The sequence below is a fragment of the Zalophus californianus genome, chromosome 2 (genome assembly GCF_009762305.2).
Source record: "Zalophus californianus isolate mZalCal1 chromosome 2, mZalCal1.pri.v2, whole genome shotgun sequence".
In the NCBI taxonomy this organism is placed as follows: domain Eukaryota; kingdom Metazoa; phylum Chordata; class Mammalia; order Carnivora; family Otariidae; genus Zalophus; species Zalophus californianus.
Window position 1 is genome coordinate 119763247 of NC_045596.1, and position 14075 is coordinate 119777321.

The following is a 14075-nucleotide window of genomic DNA, read 5'->3' on the forward strand; positions in this document are numbered from 1 at the left end:
GTGTTGCTTGTGATCTCTCCTCTTTCATTCATGATTTTGTTGATTTGGGTCATTTCTCTTTTCTTTTTGATCAGTCTGGCCAGGGGTTTATCAATCTTGTTAATTCTTTCAAAGAACCAGCTCCTAGTTTCGTTGATCTGTTCTACTGTTCTTTTGGTTTCTAGTTCATTGATTTCTGCTCTGATCTTTATGATTTCTCTTCTCCTGCTGGGTTTAGGCTTTATTTGCTGTTCTTTCTCCAGCTCCTTTAGGTGTAGGGTTAGGTTGTGTATTTGAGACCTTTCTTGTTTCTTGAGAAAGGCTTGTATTGCTATAGACTTTCCTCTCAGGACTGCCTTTGCTATATCCCAAAGATTTTGAACAGTTGTGTTTTCATTTTCATTGGTTTCCATGAATTTTTTTAATTCTTCTTTAATTTCCTGGTTGACCCATTCATTCTTTAGCAGGATGCTCTTTAGCCTCCATGTATTTGATTTCTTTCCGACTTTCCTCTTGTGATTGAGTTCTAGTTTCAAAGCAGTATGGTCTGAAAATATGCAGGGAATGATCCCAATCTTTTGGTACCGGTTGAGACCTGATTTGTGACCTAGGATGTGATCAATTCTGGAGAATGTTCCATGGGCACTAGAGAAGAATGTGTATTCCGTTGCTTTGGGATGGAATGTTCTGAATATGTCTGTGAAGTCCATCTGGTCCAGTGTGTCATTTAAAGTCTTTATTTCCTTGTTGATCTTTTGCTTAGATGATCTGTCCATTTCAGTCAGGGGGGTGTTAAAGTCCCCCGCTATTATTGTATTGTTGTCAATGTGTTTCTTTGCTTTTGTTATTAATTACCTTATATAATTGGCTGCTCCCATGTTCGGGGCATAGATATTTACAATTGTTAGATCTTCTTGTTGGATAGACCCTTTAAGTAGGATATAGTGTCTTTCCTCATCTCTTATTACAGTCTTTGTTTTAAAATCTAGTTTGTCTGATATAAGGATTGCCACCCCAGCTTTCTTTTGGTGTCCATTAGCATGGTAAATGGTTTTCCACCCCCTCACTTTCAATGTGGGGGTGTCTTTGGGTCTAAAATGAGTCTCTTGCAGACAGCCTATTGGTGGGTCTTGTTTTTTAATCCATTCTGATAGCCTGTGTCTTTTGATTGGGGCATTTAGCCCACTTACATTCAGGATAACTATTGAAAGGTATGAATTTAGTGCCATTGTATTGCCTGTAAGGTGACTGTTACTGTATGTTGTCTGTGTTCCTTTCTGATATCACTTTGCTGCTTTTAGGCTCTCTCTTTGCTTAGAGGACCCCTTTCAATATTTCTTGGAGGGCTGGTTTCGTGTTTGCAAATTCCTTTAGTTTTTGTTTGTCCTGGAAGCTTTTTATCTCTCCTTCTATTTTCAATGACAGTCTAGCTGGATATAGTATTCTTGGCTGCATATTTTTCTCGTTTAGTGCTCTGAAGATATCTTGCCAGTCCTTTCTGGCCTGCCAGGTCTCTGTGGATAGGTCTGTTGCCAATCTAATGTTTCTACCATTGTAGGTTACAGATCTCTTCTCCTGAGCTGCTTTCAGGATTTTCTCTTTGTCTCTGAGACTCGTCAGTTTTACTATTAGATGTTGGGGTGTTGACCTATTATTATTGATTTTGAGAGGGGTTCTCTGTGCCTCCTGGATTTTGATGCCTGTTTCCTTCCTCACATTAGGGAAGTTCTCTGCTATTATTTGCTCCAATATACCTTCTGCCCCCCTCTCTCTCTCTCTCTTCTTCTTCTGGGATCCCAATTATTCTAATGGTGTTTCGTCTTATCGTATCACTTATCTCTCGAATTCTGCCCTCGTGATCCTGTAGTTGTTTCTCTCTCTTTTTCTCAGCCTCTTTATTTTCCATCATTTGGTCTTCTATATCACTGATTCTCTCTTCTGCCTCATTTATCCTAGCATTTAGTGCCCCCATTTTTGATTGCACCTCATCAATAGCCTTTTTGATTTCGACTTGGTTAGATTTTAGTTCTTTTATTTCTCCAGAAAGGGTTTCTCTAATAACTTCCATGCTTTTTTCAAGCCCAGCTAGTATCTTTAAAGTCATGATTCTGAACTCTAGGTCTGACATCGTACTAATGTCCTTATTGAGTAGGTCCCTGGATGATGGTACTACCTCCTGTTCTTTTTACTGAGGTGATTTTTTTCATCTTGTCATTTTGTCCAGAGGAGAATAGATGAATGAGAGAACAAAATGCTAACAGGTTAACAACGTCCCCAGAAAATATACTGTATACAAATCGGAAAAGACCTGAAACCAGGGGAAAAGAAAGGGAAAGAAAGAAAAAAGAAAGAGGAAAAAAAAAAAAGAAAAAAAGATAAAAACAAAAACAGAACAATACAAAAAAAGCAGAATATGATCAAATATGATCAGGCTAGTGCATAGATCAGTGCCACACACTAGATTTTAGGCGTATTTTGGTCTGTTAGAAAAAAGTGCCTCCTAAAATTTTAAAGGAAGAAAGACATATATGTACAAAATAAGGGTTGATACAATGAAGGGATGGAAGATGACTGTAAAGATGAAAATTATAAAAGATTTTATAAAAGTACTTGATAAGATAAGAAGTTGTTTGAAAAAAGAAAAGATTTAAGAAAAGAAAAAAGGAAAAAGGGAGAGAATGTGATCAGGCAGGAGACTAGAACAAAGCCATACACTAGTGATTTAGGGTATATTTTGATCTGTTAGAAGAAACTGTATCTCAAAATTTTAAAGAGAAAACAACTTATATATATATGCCAAAAATAAGGGTAACTACTATGAAGGGATAAAATATGACTCTAAAAATGAAAAATAAAAAAAATTTTTTTTTTAAAAAGGGATTGATAAGATGTTGGTTGAAAAAGGGAAAAAGAAAAGTAAAAAAAAAACAGTTAACAAAAAGTAACTTTGATGAACTAATGAATCATGGTACAAAAAAAGCCATGAATTCTATGTGCAGTATTCCCCTAGCACTGGAGTTCTCCCCTTCTCCTTGATCGGTAAACTTGGTCTTGGCTTGCTGGCTGTTCATGCTGATCTTCTGGGGGAGGGGCCTGTTGCTGTGGTTTCCAAATGTCTTTCCTGGAGGCTGAATTGCCCCACCCTTGTCGGTCCGGGCTAAGGAAGCTGCTGGGGTTTGCTCTCAGGAGCTTTTGTTCCCTGCAAGCTCTTGGTACAGCTTTGGAGGACCAGGGCAAAAATGGTGGCCTCCCAATCTCCACCCAGAGGAGCTGAGAACTTGGGGCCCCACTCCTCAGTGTGCCCCCAGGTAAAAGCAGTCACTCCCGTCTCCCCGGTCTCCAGCCACACTCCGTGCTCACCCGGCCTGTGACCGAGCGTTGCTATCTCTGGCTCCCGACCCCGTGTGGAGTCTCCAAACCCAGCAGATCCCTGCGGTGCGCTCCCGCGCCGCTCCTCCCCGGGAAGAAGGGGAGTCTCCCCGGCTCTGCCGCTTGTTGGGTCCCTGCTGGAGGAGCAGTGGCCCGGCTGGGCCGCGGATCACAGTTTATGGCAACCCCGAGCTGAGAGCCCGCGCCTCGGCTCCGTCTCTGCAGCCGGCTTCCCCGCTCCGATACCTGGGAGCTCTGCCACACTCAGGCACCCCCGGTCTTTCTGTGACCCCAAGGGTCCTGAGACCACACTGTCCCGGGAGGATTCCACCCCCCCTTAGCCACTGGAGCGACGTCCCTCAGCGGAGCCAACTTCTAAAAGGTCCAATTTTGTGCTCCGCGGCTCTACCACTTGCCAGAAGAGGCCGGCGGAGGCCCCTCCCCCGCCGTCTATCCTCCCGAATATCGCCTCGGATTCACTTCTCCGCACGCCCTACCTTCCAGTAAGTGGTCGCTTCTCTGTTCAGAGAGTTGTTGCTACTCTCCTCTTCAATCTCCTGTTGAGTTCGTAGGTGTTCAGAATGGTTTGATCCCTATTCAGCTGAATTCCTGAGACCAGACGAAATCTAGGTCTCCTACTCCTCCGCCATCTTGCTCCGCCAATAATAATAACATCTAATTTTATCAACTAATTTTATCATCTGTGTCATTTCCGGGTTGGCTTCAGTTGATTTTTCTCCTCGTTTTAGGTCATATTTACCTGCTTACTTGTAATTTCTGATTGGATGTCAAATACTGCAAATTATATCTTGTTGGATGTTGGATATTTTTGTTTACCTATAAATATATTGAGTTCTTATTTGGGACATAGTTACTTGTAAACAGTTTGATCCTAAGAGTCTTGTCATTAAGTTTTCTTAGGCAAGACCACAGCAGCATTTAGTCTAGAGCTCATTTTGCCCCACCATTTTTTTTAAGATTTTATTTATTTATTTATTTATTTATTTATTTATTTATTTAGCGAGCGAGCGAGCAGAGGGAGGGGCAGAGGGAGGGGGAGAAAGAATCTCTAGCAGGGCTCTATCTCATGACCCTGAGATCGCGACCTGAGCCAAAATCAAGAGTTGGATGCTTAACCGACTGAAGCACCCAGGTGTCCCTTTGCCCCACCATTGAGACAAAAATCCTTCAGAGTACTCTACAGCACCCTGTGAATTATGATGTTTTTCACTCTGGCTGGGAGAATGGAAACTATTCCTTCCCTGTGTAATGCCCTGGTGATTTTTTCCTGTAATCCTTTTCAGTGGTTCTTTCCCTAGTGTCAAGGAGTTTCTTCACCTGTACCTGCCAATCAGTGTTCAGCTGAAAACTTGAGGGGACCACTTGAGTAGGGACTCTCCAGAGCTCTCTCCTGTCTAGTACTCCGTCCTGTAAGTTCTAACTGCATTCGCCTTCCCAAATCCCCAGATCCATCTTCTCAATTCAGAGAGAGTGCAAGCTCCCTGTGCTATAAACTAGAAAGTCTCTTGCAGGCAGCAACCTAGGAGAATTGTAATGTTCACCTTCTTTGTTTCCTGCCTCCAGGTATTACTGTCCTTCAATGCCTGAGGCCTAATGTCATGAAAACTGTTGTTTCATATATTTTGTTCTCTTGTTAAAAAGTTGTTTCAGTAAGGTAAGTAAGTCTAGTCTCCTTTACTCAATCTTGGTTGGATGTTGAGTTTTGAATTGCCTATCATCTTCTCACTGATTTGGATATTTCATATATTCTAATTATAAGCCGTGTGACAAATAGAGGTAAGCAAAGGTCTTCCATTCTGTCACTTGTTTTTGTATTCCCTTAAACATGATTTTGATGAAGAGATATTCTCAGGTTTAGTGTTGTCCAATATATAACTTTTTAAATTTTAGGATTAGTGCTTTCTGTTTCTGTTGACCCTTTCCAAAATCAAAGAGATAGTTTGGTATGTTTTTGTTTAGAAAAGTTCTAGTTTTTCCACTTTAATATTTTTAAAGATTTATTTATTTACTTTAGAGAGAGAGAGAGCATGAGTGGGAGGGGCAGAGGGAGAGGGAGAGAGAATTTCAAGCAGGCTCTGCATTGAGGGGAGTCCCCAAGGGGAAGCTCAACCCCAGGATCCTGAGCCAAAACCAAGAGTCAGACACCTAACTACTTAACTGACTGCACCACTTTTTCACTTTAAATTTTTAAATCTACAAATCATCTGGCACTGATTTTTGTGTATGTTGTAAGATAGGAGCCAGGATTTCTTTTTTTTCTTAGGAATGTCCAGCTGACCCAAGACCACCTACTGAAAAGTCTGTCATTTCCCCACTGTACTGTACTGCCAACTTTGTCCTCAATTTAATGACTATATATGTATTGGTCTGTTTCTTGGTTCTTTGTACATATAGTTTTTATCTCAGTCTGATAAATAGCACTGGTCTGAGGCAGTCATTTCATAATTTTCAATGTAAAAGAAACTGAGTCAGGACACCTGGCTGGCTCAGTTGGTAGAGCACATGACTCTGGATCTCAGGGTCGTGAGTTTGAGCCCCACATAGGCATGGAGACTACTTAAGATAAAAGAAGAGGAAGAAAAAATAAAAGAAAACTGAGTTTTCTTAAGTATATATAACGTTGACTTACAATATTGTTGCTCATCCAAAATACAATTTGAACTCACGAAGTGTGAAAAGGTAATTATTATATTAAATAACTCTAATACCATCATTATATAAATATTTTTATGTTACAATAACAAAGGTATTTTGGTTACAAAATGAATACTCTCTTTTAGCCCAGTTAATAACCTACATTTTGAAGTATTAGGTTAGAAATAGAATTATGCAATTTAGGCAATCTTATCATAATCTGTTTAATTTTTCATGGCCCCTAATAATTATAATTGAAATATTCTAAAAACAAACAATATTTTATTCCTTTGTCAAAAGATCATTTTCTCAAAAAAAATCATTTTCTCATTATATCTGTGTAAATCTTATTCCAAGGATATTTTCTTTTTTTTTTTTTTAAGATTTTATTTATTTATTTGACAGAGAGAGAGACAGGAGAGAGGGAACACAAGTAGGGGAGAGGGAGAAGCAGGCTTCCCGCTGAGCATGGAGCCCGATGTGGAGCTTTATCCCAGGACCCTGGGATCATGACCTGAGCCAAAGGCAGCCGCTTAACCGACGGAGCCACCCAGGCGCCCCTCCAAGGATATTTTCGTTCCAAGATTATTTAAACAGAACTTCCTTAGAAATGCTTAGATGTATGAAAATTTCAATTTGTAAAGTGCAGGTTTAAGTTATTTGTTAATTAAAAAATATTACATGTCTTTTTTTTAACGTGAAATAAAAATTTCCTATTACAAAAGTAATGCATTTTTGTTATGGAGAAAAGATCAAACATATATAAGATAAATGGATAAGATCAAACATATACAAGATAAATAAGATACATTTTTTTCTTTAAAAGGAAAAAATCCCGGGCGCCTGGGTGGCTCAGTCGTTAAGCATCTGCCTTCGGCTCAGGTCATGATCCCAGGGTCCTGGGATCGAGCCCCACATCGGGCTCCCTCCTCGACGGGAAGCCTGCTTCTACCTCTCCCACTCCCCCTGCTTGTGTTCCCTATCTTGCTGTGTCTCTCTGTGTCAAATAAATAAATAAATCTTAAAAAAAAAAAGAAAAAAAGAAAAAAAATCCCACCTTTAGGTAATAATACAAAGTATGGTTTGTCACTTTTTGGAGTCTGGTTATTCAGGAGACAATTTCTACCTGTCTTAGTCCATTTGGACTGCTATAACAAAAATACCTTAAACTAGGTGCTTATAAATAACAGAAATTCAAAAAAATTATTTCTCACAGTCCTGGAGGCTGGGAGTCTAACATTTTAAATACCAGCAGATTCAGTGTCTAGCAAGGGCCCTATTTCTGGTTCATAGATGTTGCCTTCTTGCTGTGTCCTCACATGGTGGAAGGCGGTAAGGGAGCTTTTTCTGGCTTTTTAATAAAGTTATTAATCCCAATCAGGAGGGCTCTGCTCTTATGACCTAATCACCTCCCCAAAGCCCTACCTCCCAATACCATCACCTATTGAGAGCTAGGATTTTTATATATGAATTTTAACGGCACATAAAAATTCAGACCATAGCACTGCCCCTTGATGCCAACACCATTTCTTGTCACCATGGCAGCAGTAAGCAAACACCTGGGTCACTCAGCCTCATGATCAAAGCCCTTCACTTCATCCAGTCATTAACTCATTCAACAAGTATGTGTTCTGTGCCTATTATACGCCAGGGACCCTGCTAGGTGGAAGGGGTACAAATAAACTGAATAGACAAAATAGACATGGTCCTTTCCCTCCATAGAGTCCATTGTCTAGTGAGAGAAGTAAATATCAATAAAATAACCTCAGAAACAGATGTAAAATGACAACTATGATACATATTCTGAAGGCGAGGATAATAAACAGCATGGTAAGAGGGTAGAATAGGGAATGTAACTCAACGAAAGCATGAGGGAGGTTTTCCTGTGGGAGAAATGGGTGACCTGAGATCTGAAGGGTGGGCAAGAATTAACCAGTCCCAATAAAACTAAATGAAAGTCACACAAGGGGGATGGCAGCATGCCAGGCACAGGAACAGCAAGAACATAGGCCTCGTAGTAGGAAGGGAGAAGCGTGTGTTTGCAGAATTGGAAGAAGGCTGAGTGACTTAGCACAGGAGACAGGAGAATGGTACGAGATGAGGCTGGATACCTGTGGAGGGGAGAGGCCATGCACATCTGTAGGCCATGTTAAGGATTTAGGGTTTTATCCTAGGATCAATGGGCAGCCATTGAAGTGATCACATTTGTGTCTTATAATGATCACTCTGGCTGAAAAGGGGAGAATCTACTGATCAGGGATAATAAAATGTAGATACATGAAGAATATAACCAAAAATCCAAGTGAGAGATGAAGTAGCTTCAAAAAGAGTGGTAGTACAAAAAAATAAATAAGTAAGTAAGTAAGTAAGTAAGTAAGTAAATAAATAAATAAATAAATAAAGAGTGGTAGTACAGACATGGGCGAGATAGGAAATGATTCCATAGGCAAGCTCCTCTACATCTGGTCATGGGCTGGTGATGGAAGATGAGAGAAGATGTAAAGAATGACTCCAGAGAAAAGGAAGGAATCAGAAGGGGACTAGATTGGGTGAGAACTGGGAGATCAGGATTTTGATTTTGTTGATGTTGTGGAGCCAAGTGGCAGTTAGATTTACAGGATGGTCTTTCAGAAGAGAGAACTCAGCTAGGATAGAAATTTGTGAAGTGTCTGTGTGGAGATAAAGTCACAGATGCCACCACACAGGAGAAGGCACAGAATGAGAAGAGAGGTAGCTGGACTTTAGAATGCCAAGGGCGAGTGGAAGAGCCTGCAAAGAGACCTGAGATGGAGCAAGGAGACAGGAAGGTTCAAAGCTGTGGGGTCTCAGAGAACAGGGGTACTGAGTTTTTAGGAAGGAGTGATCAGGAAATATGAAGACTGAAAATTCTGGTCTGATTTAGTGATGTGGGGGTCACTGGTGACCTGGAAAGTACAAGAGAGAAATTGGAATGGTCGCTGCAATGAAAGCAGGTTGAAAAATGATGGAAGATGAACTAGAGATAGAAACTATAGCAATACTTAAGAGAGGTCTGGCTGTGAGAGAAGAGAGAAGAGCTGGTACTTAGAGAAAGAAATATAAGATGTAGAGGGTTTTTCACATCATTTTGTTTTGACAGAAGAGATGTATGTTTAAAACATGATGGATAATTTAACTCAGTTTTCAATTAAAACTGAAGAGAACTGTAATCTATTGCCTCTAATCCTTTTGTCAACTACAATGCAGTCAATTTTCATTTTAATTATATGGTAGTTTATTCAGAAGAATAGTGCTAACATTAGGGAAGAATTAAATAATCTGCAATCGCATGTTATCAGCAATTTCATGTAAGATTCCCCTCACAATATCAATTTTAAAAAGTATTATAGTAATGGTTCGCTCCATTTTAAGAAGTGTGTGTGTGTGTGTGTGTGTGTGTGTGTGTGTGTGTGTTAATGTGCACCCAATCAGATCATGATGGCATAAAGCAAAATTTGACAAACTATGGCCCTTTTGCCAAATCTGGCTCACCATTTGCTTTTGTAAGTAAAGTTTTATTGGAATACATACATACACAGATGGCAATAGAAAGGACTACATTGAGAGTATTTGGATAAAGAAAGAAGAGATGAGGTTCTTGAGAAGGTGCACTGGGATGAAATGCAAAGCATAAGTGGACAGATTGGCCTCTCATAGGAAGAAAGCAATGTTTTCTATTTGCCATAGGAAGAAGGGAGAGTAGGAGGAATGAAGACAGTATGTAGGTTTGCATATCTGATGGCCATAGGTTGGAGTTTACATCTGAGCACTTTGGCATTCTGGTGATGCCGTAAAAAAGATCTTCAGTTAATGGGGATGGTAGGGAGTTGGAAATTTGAGAAGTTTGAGACGGTTTAAGAGTTATTGCAAGCATGATTTATAATAGCCGAAGAGTAGAAACAATCCAAATGCCCATCAATTGATAAATGGATAAGAAAAATGTGGCATATCTATACAATGGAATATTATTTAACAATAGAAAGGAATGAAGTACTGATATACACTATAACATGGATAAACCTGGAAAACATTATGCTAATTGGAAGAAACCAGTCACAAAAGGCCACTTAATGTATAATTCCATTTATATAAATGTCCAAAAGAGGCAAATAGAAAGATTAAGTGGTTGTTAGGGGCAGGGGGAAGGGGAGAATGGGGAGTGACTGCTAATGGGAATTTCTTTGCTGATGGGGCTTCTTTGGGGGGCAATGAAATATTCTGAAATTAGATAGTAGTGAGGTTGAAGAGTTTTGTAAGTACACTAAAAATCACTGAATTGTGCACTTTAAAGATGTGAATTTTATGGTATGTGAATTATAGCTCAATAAAGCTATTTTTTTTTTAAAGACAAGTTATTGCAGAGGGTAGGCTAGTGCACTTTCCAGATAAAGGAAGTGGGATCGCCAGGTAGCAGGGACAGCCATAAAGCTAATGAAACTTCAGCGCAGGTCTCCCCTGATGGTAGGGAGCTGCTGGGAGAGATGGAGAGTCATAGCTGGGAGGGGAAGCCAGGATGCACTCAGGAAGCATATTTGTGTAAGGATTCTGGTAATCATCGTAGAGACCTCAAAAGAAAGGCGCCTGTATCTCCATGCCTCCAGTAAATATGTTTGCCATTTATGTCCTCATTCTAAACACATATTCATCCTAATTTTATATTTGTAATTGTATATTCTTTTCCTTTAAAAGCACTCTCCAAACTATATAAGATTTAGGGCCCAGAAAACTAAGACCTGTCCTCCTTAGAAAGTTAAGGATCTATTTGAGGTCTTTGAACATGAATTTATGGTGATGCCACTTATCCTGCTGGGTGATTCCCTCCAACAGCACCTGGTTGCTTGGGTGCAGAAGAAAGTAGAGTTGGGCTCATTCAGAATTGGGTTTTGGGAGTTGGGACCATGTCATTAAAAATATGGACCATGGAATTTAAACCGGACAAGGGGGAAGCAGAGAAAGGAGAGGTCTGATGGATCATGCAAAGGCGAAGTGTTAATAGGCTAGAAAAGCTGTTAAGATTACACAGGAAGATCTTAAAAGATCAAGTTAGAGGACATGTGGTTAAAGGAGGATGCTGGAAGTGAATGACAAAGTCCATAGTGGTGATTGTTTGAGGTGATTTGAACCACAGGAAATGATACGATCATTTGTTCTAAGAAAAAGTTTCAACTCTAATCTGCAAGCATGTGTGCAACCTGTCCCTTGCCTGTAACCTTACTCAGTCCAATGTCCCTCTCACTTGCCTCACTGCTGCCTTCATTCAGGTCCTCGGGAGCTCCTTCTACACTGAGGACTTGTACACCTAGTAGTTCCTCTGTCTGGAATACTCTCTGCTGCTTTGCCAGGCTGATTCCACTCAACCTGAGGATCTCCGTTTAAAGTCTTTTCCTCAGGGAAGTCTATCCCAACCTATTCATTCTCCTCCCAGGGACAGATCTTCCTGTTAATACGCCCAGATAAAACTCTACTTTTCTTTCACACCATTGCATACCACACATAACTGTATTGTAGAAGTTACAGCGCTAATTATCTGTAAAATGTGTTTCTCCAGGATAGAGGAGTACAAGAACAGGTCTGGCTTTCCTCCCTATCCTATCCCAGGTCCTCAGGGACTTGCACATACCAGGATATTCTATAAGTATTCGTTGTATGAATGAAATTTAAGAATCTTATGTGTGATAGCTTTTCCAGCACATATTTTAATGTATAAAGATATAAAATGTGATTTAACAGATAATCTAAAAATGGCATATGTTAAAATAATGCAAATGTCCTTTCTAAAGTACACACATGAAGATGTATCTATCTTCAACCTCTCCCCAACCCTTATTTGATCTCTTGAAATACAAATCTAAAACAACACAGTTGAAGATAGGGAAAATACTTAAATATTTCTTCAAGTATTCTTCTGTCTCATAGAAACGAGATAACTGAATCCCTTATTTGAAATAAAGAAAAGTTTACTGGAACTTCCAAAAGCTAAATATTACAAGATATATTACAATTTTCCATTAAAAAGACTTTATAACAGGAGTGGAGATAGTGATAAATTTTCTAGAGCCAACAGTGAACTAATCTTATGAATGTTAATTACAAATACTCAGTGTATATACACATTTCCTACGGGAGAAGTGGAAAACAAATTCAATGATTTATTTTCCTTTGGACTTGTGACAAAATCTGCATTCACACACTTAAAAAGAATTGCTCTGGTTTATTAGCTGCTGTAAAAATGACAATCACTGGTATTCTAAAAAGCCTTACAACTTAAGAAAAACAAGTCCCCTCGCTTGTTCTTTCCCTCTGCCCTGGTCAAGGTTATCCCTTTTATCTTTTCATAAAACAAGTCTTGAGATGCTCCTCTCTTCACAACATCTTACAAATCTCCATCTAAATGCCTCTTGAAGGAAGACTTACCTCTCACCCCAGCTGACTGAGTCCACCCCAGTTATTCTTTCACTTTACTATATGTTTCCCTCAGGGCACAACATTTATCACAATCTGTACTTCGGTTGACCCTTTGTTTACGATCCTCTGCCACCACAGGAACGTCACCTCCCTGAGTGCAGGGATCTTGGTCACCACCCCAGCACCTAATTCCCTACTGCAATTGTACATTTTCCAAACTGAGAGGAACTGCCGAATATGAATGTCGTGTTAATAAGCAAATGCCCACTTATCTCCTAGTATTTTTGGCAGTTTTATCCGATTATTTACATTACCTTCTGAAAATTGTTTTGGGGCTTTGTTTTTCATAAATAAATTGGAAAAGATATTGCTATTACAGGACAATGGTAAGCTCAGGACCAGGTGTCACAATTATAAAACACACACCAGTAGGCAAATAGTACTAGGACACCCAGGGAGTCTCCCTGTTCTAGACCAACATTCCAAGGGTGGATTCTAAACAAATACAACGTCAAGTGGAAGAAACTGGCCACAAACGGAGGGAGTGTGAGACTCTAAAACGTCCCACACAAAGACTGTCAAATGCTTTGGCCACACTAAGCGCTCCCACCACTCTGGCAGGCCTGCTCCGGGGACCAACCCAAGCCAGCCCGGGCGGGTCCCCCCCCCTCCCCCGTTGGTCCCCCCCCTCCCCCGTCCTCCCCACCAGGCCAGTCGCCACGGTGCGCTGCCCCCTCCGCCTCCCGGTCCCGGCCCTTGTCTCTCCGGCCTGGATCCGCCGGGTCGCGGTCGCCCTCCGGGCTGTTTTGCTTGCAGGCTGTCAAGTACAGAAAACCCCCCCAAACTCCTGATCTTGTGTACACTACACACTCTGATACCCGACAGAGCCAACATGGCAAACCACGAACTGACACTCGAACGTTCCTCGCTCCTCCCAGGGCCCGAGCCCCGGCGGCCCTGGCCTCGCCCGGCCTTCCCCTGCTAGGGGCCGGCTAGGGGCTCCGGCCGCCGCTGCCGCAGGGCGGCTGAGGACCCCGTTCCAGCTTTCCGAACTACAGATCCCAGGGTGCCTCTCGGACTCCCGCTCCCTCCCTCTCTCGCTCCCTCCCTCCGTCCGCTCCCTCCGCCCCCGGCCCTTGTTGTTTTGGCTGGAAGCGCTCCGGCGGAGTTTCAGAGAAAGTCTGGGCAGAAACCGGAGCCGGCCCGAACGTGGGAAGGGGAGGAGGAAAGGAAGAGGGAACCGGGAGGCTCGGCCGCTCTGAACCTGCCGCGCGCCCCGCGGTGGGGGAGGCGGCGCGGGAGGAACGTGAGGGGACGGGACAGTGGGGTCGGTCCCCGGAGCGGAGCAGCCGAGTGCCTCGTTCCTCCGCCGCTCCCCGCCCTCTCCGGCGGCGGCGAGAGCGGACCCACCCTCCGGCGGGACTTGCGCCCTGCCCAGCACCCGCCGCCCAGCGACGCTCCGCATTTCGCCGCCACCGCGGCGGCTCCCTGCGTGGCCCAGGACCTGCCCTGCGCCTGCAGGAGACCCTCGCGGTTCCCCTTTTCCCTCTGTTCGCCCCCCGCCGTTCCCTGGGCGCCGCGGGGAAGTGACCCACCCTCTCCCGAGGAAGGGGAAGGAGAGGATCGCGCCCGGCGCGCCGAAACCAAGG